This window comes from Natrix helvetica, assembly GCF_964273705.1.
Source record: "Natrix helvetica genome assembly, chromosome: W".
NCBI lineage: Eukaryota > Metazoa > Chordata > Lepidosauria > Squamata > Natricidae > Natrix > Natrix helvetica.
Genome location: NC_138555.1, coordinates 21,353,447 through 21,358,540, shown reverse-complemented (window position 1 = coordinate 21,358,540; position 5,094 = coordinate 21,353,447).

The following is a 5,094-nucleotide window of genomic DNA, read 5'->3' as shown; positions in this document are numbered from 1 at the left end:
TGGGGAGGTCCTTTGCAGATGGCTAGAACTGGCCGCCCGCAAAGGACCTCCCGGACTTGTTTTGGTCAGCGCAGGGCGACTGACACTAGTTCAGCAAAGCAAGCCCGGGGAGGTCCTTTGTGGGCGGCCAATCCTAGGTGCTTGCGCCCGGCGCTGCGGATAAAATAAACTCCCAAAGCCCCTGCCGCTACCGGAATATCTGCTGCCGCCTCCTCCTCCTCTAACAGCACCACCACATTTGCTGCCCGACGCTGCGGCAGAGGTGAAGCCGCCAAAGCTCCCGCCGGCACCCCCACCCATGGCAGCGGCGCCTCCCCCTCTGTTCGGAGCACCTGAGCTGAGCCCTGCGTTACCCCTGCCCCCTCCTCCTCTGCTGTGCTTTTGAGGAGCCATGAGGCCGCGGGAGCCAGTAGGAAGGCGGCAGAGGGGGCGGGAGCAGGGGAAAAAGGCCTCATGGTTTCTCAAAAGCACGGTGGAGAAGGCAGCAGGGGTAACGCGGTGCCCAGCTCAGGTGCTCCAAGTGGAGGGGGACGCGCCACCGCCGCTGGCGGGGGCGCCAGCGGGAGCTTTGGCGGCTTCACTCCAAATGTGGTGGTGCTGTTGGAGGAGGGAGGAGGCAGCTGTTATTCTGATGGCGGCAAGGGCTCGTCGGCATCTTCAGCGGCAGGCCTGCCCCCTGTGAAAAAAACAGAAGATGGAGCAGATCCACGCAGATAACGTCGCCGCAACATGACTGGAGGAGGAATTCTGGGAGTTGAAGTCCACAAGTCTTCAAGCTGTCAGGTTTGAAGACCCTGGGTTTTTTTTTTCTAAAGGGTTAGGGGTGCAAGGGTCTTGCAACTTGACAGCTTTAAGACTTGCATGCTTCAATGCCAGAGTTCCTGAGCCAACATGACTGGAGGAGGAATTCTGGGAGTTGAAGTCCACAAGTCTTAAAGCTGTCAAGTTTGAAGACCCCTTGGGGTTTTTTTTCCTAAAGGGTTAGGGATGCAAGGATCTTGTAACTTGACAGCTTTAAGACTTGCGTGCTTCAAATGCCAGAGTTTCTGACCCAACATTTTGGTTGCTAAGCAGGAGCGTTGTTAAGTGATACTATATAACACTTTTAATTAAGTGGGTACCTTGAATAAACATAACTTTGATTTTCAAATAATACTGATTTTGTTGTTGTCTTAGGTGACACCTGTGGAAAAAAATCAGGTGCTGCTCAGGCATAAAAATGTGCCGCTCAAACAGTATACTTTTCTGCTCACACTGAAAAAAAATTAGAGGGAACATTGGCCTGGGGAGGGCGAAAACCACCTCCCCCAGCCCAGGGATGCCGTTTTTGCCCTCCCCAGGCTTTAGGAAAGCCTCCAGAGCCTCGGGAGGGTGAAAAACAGCCCAACTGGAAGTTCAAGAATGAACTTCCATTTTGCCCGTTGGGGCATTTTTCGCCCTCTCTTGGATCCAGAGTCTTTCCTGAAGCCGGGGGAGGGCGAAAACTGCCTCCCCTGACCCTCCATGAGCGCTGGAGCTAAGGGCTGCTGTACCAGCAAATATGGCTCCGCGTGCCACCTGTGGCACGCGTGCCATAGGTTCCCCATCCCGGCTCTAAGGTTTCAGTGTAGATGAGAATGTCATCAAGGTAAACTAAAAACCCCTTGTAAAGATGTTCCTGCAGCACCTCATTTATCAATTGCATGAACACAGCTCATGCCCCTTGCAGTCCGAACGGGGGCACCCTAAACTGGAAACAACCCAAAGGGCAAGTAATTTGAACTCTGTAGTAAGCTTCCCTTAAGTTCAACTTAGGGAAGATTTTTTCGTTGGCCAAATGAGCTAACATGTCCTTCATGAGGGGTATTGGGTAAAAATTTTCTACACAAATGGTGTTCAAATTTTTGTAGTCAACACACAAAGAGAGCAATCTTTTTTTTCTCGAAACACCACCAGGGCAGCTACCCGTGGTCTAGCTAGTTGGATGAACCCATTTTAAGTTTTTATCAATAAAGTGTTAGCAATTACTCCAGCTCATGTGAGGTCATCGAGTAAATCTTTGGCTTAGGGAGTCTCACCCCTGGGAGGATTTCTATACTGCAGTCTGTGGGGCAACGCAGTGGGAGCTGAATGCCTCCCTGAGGTCTTAATATTCCTTAGGGATTTTCTCCTCCCCCGCAATGCTTTTGCTCACTGCAGCTGCCAATTCCTTCGTGGCTTTAGCTATGCAGAGGGGTTTCTCAACCCCTTTTCCTGACTGGGTGGAACAGATGCGCAGCAAACACTTCCTCCAATTCACATGAGGGTTCCATTTCCATAGCCAGGGTAATCGAAGTATGAGGTGCCGCTCTATCTTCAGGTGGCTTCATCCATCTGGTATGCAGGGATAGTTGACTTTGACTGGGCATAAACAAGTCCATTCAGTTGCGCAGTAGATGATGGGACCAATCCTCCCTCTTCTTCATGAGACATCTCCACCAGCATGCTTCCCCTCCCAAATACCTAAGCCCCTCCCCCCGTACTATGATGGCCAATAGCAAGCAAGCAAGCAAGCTAGAGGCTGACACGTACCCATATTTCATTTTAAACCCAGAATTAGTTACAATTAAGAGATGCTTGAATTCTTACCAATAGTAGGGATGGTAGTTACTATTTCACCGAGTTTAAGCTTGTATAATATAGTCGTTTTTCCTGCAGCATCCAGTCCAACCATAAGAATACGCATTTCTTTTTTGCCAAAGAGGCCTTTAAAAAGGTTGGCAAAAATATTTCCCATTTTTGAGGATGTTGAGGATGTTCACCCACTGGCCAAGAAAATCTAGGAGACAAAGGGAGTCAAGACTATTAGCTCAGTAAAGCATCATGGTCATAGCTAACCCCAAAAGTATACATTAATAGCCCTTGAGAACTGAGGGGAATTTATTTATCATGTAAATATTCATAGGTAGTCCTCAACTAACAGCCATTTGTTTAGTGACCATTCAAAGTTACAAGAGCATTGAAAAAAGTGACTTATGACCATTGGAGCATCCCCATGGTCACATGATCAAAATTTGGACGCTTGGCAAACTGGCATGTATTTATGACGGAGTGGAGTGTCCCGGGGTCATGTGATCGCTTTTTGCAACCTTCTGCCAAGCAAAGACAATGGGAAAGCCAGATTCAGTTACAGTGAGGGAAAAAGTATTTGATCCCCTGCTGATTTTGTACATTTGCCCACTGACAAAGAAATGATCAGTCTGTATTAATGGTAGGTTTATTTTAACAGTGAGAGACAGATTAATACAAAAATCCAGAAAACCGCATTTCAAAAAAGTTATAAATTGATTTGCATTTTAATGAGTGAAATAAGTATTTGACCCCTTTGCAAAACATGACTTAGTACTTGGTGGCAAAACCCTTGTTGGCAATCACAGAGGGCAGAAGTTTCTTGTAGTTGGCCACCAGGTTTGCACACATCTCAGGAGGGATTTTGTCCCACTCCTCTTTGCAGATCCTCTCCAAGTCATTAAGGTTTCAAAGCTGACATTTGGCAGCTCAAACCTACCATTAATACAGACTGATCACTTCTTTTGTCAGTGGGCAAATGTACAAAATCAGCAGGGGATCAAATACTTTTTCCCCTCACTGTAACAACCATGCTTCTAACTTAACAACTGCAGCGATTGTCACAAGATTGTAAAATGGGGCAAAACTCACTTAACAGTCTTGCTTAGCAAGGGAAATTTTGGGCTCAATTGTGGTCATAACTCGATGTCTACTTGTAGTCAGCTTGTGGCAAGAGGTTCAAAAAAGAGGTTGACCATGTCAACAGTAGCTTAGAAGGCAGTATTTATGCAGATTAAATTGCCATGTATACACAAAGAGAGCAACAGGTATTAGCAGGAGACAGGCAATTTACTCAAATATACAATTATTTTAATGAGCACATTCTATGAAACTACAATAAAATGGTCAAAATACATAAGGATGTTGAAAGATATGGGTGTGAAAACCATGTTACTCCTAAAAGACAGAACAGGTCACTTGAGGCTTATTGGCTGTAATTACCGTATTTTTCACACTATAAGACGCACTGGACCATAAGACACACATTAGCTTTAGAGGAGGAAAACAAGAAAAAAAATCTGCCTCTGCCTCCCAGCATCCATCCAGTATTCATCTGGCTAGCCTCCTTGCAGCAAACAAGCCTGATCAACTTCAGCACGTTATCGCAGCCCCAACACGTGGCTCACCAGGGCTCCGCTCCGTTGCACCCACCACCCGTCAACTGAGCTGAGTTGCTGCCGCCGTGGAACGCTGAAGCCTTCGCTGCCTATCAGCTGATTGGCAGTTGGATCACCTCCTGGAATACCGCCAATCAGCTGTTCTAGGCAGCGAATTGCATTTTCAGAGAGATTGCTCTGTTAATTGAGCTACTCAGGCAAAACAACCAGGGCCTATCCAATTCCTGAGATGTCAGAAAACAAGCATTTATCTTATTTACAGATGGCCATACAGCATTGTATTAAAAAACCTGGGTGTGGTTTTCTCACTCCTGCAATTAACAGAATACAGAGAGTGTATGTGGGTTTTAAGAGGACCGGTGTTCTTTGTTATCCAGACCCTCCTTAAAATTATCAATGGTAGGTGGGAATTTATGATACTTGAGGGGAAAGTGTAGCACAGGAAGGAGAAAGGATCTCTTTCAATAGAAATAAAGGCTCGGTTGCTCACCAACATTTTTTTTGGCTTAAAGAAGCCTTAGATTTGAAACAGAGATTTACTTCAACCAATGGAAGAAGCCTTCATTTCACACCCAGAACATCTGGAAAAAAACCAATTTTCTTGCCCTTCACTGCATTTCTCTTGGCAACTACAGGTAGTCCTCAACTTATAACCATTTGTTTAGTGACTGAAGTTACAACAGCACTGAAAAGGGTGACATATGACTGTTTTTCACACTTATGACCATTGCAGCAGCTCATCCCATGGTCACTTTAAGTTCACAGCCACAGTGATTCACTTAACTGTGGCAAGAAAGGTCATAAAGTGGGGCAAAACTTAACAAATGTCTCACTTAGCAACATAAATTTTGGGCTCAATTGTGGTCAGAAGTTGAGGACTATCTGTATT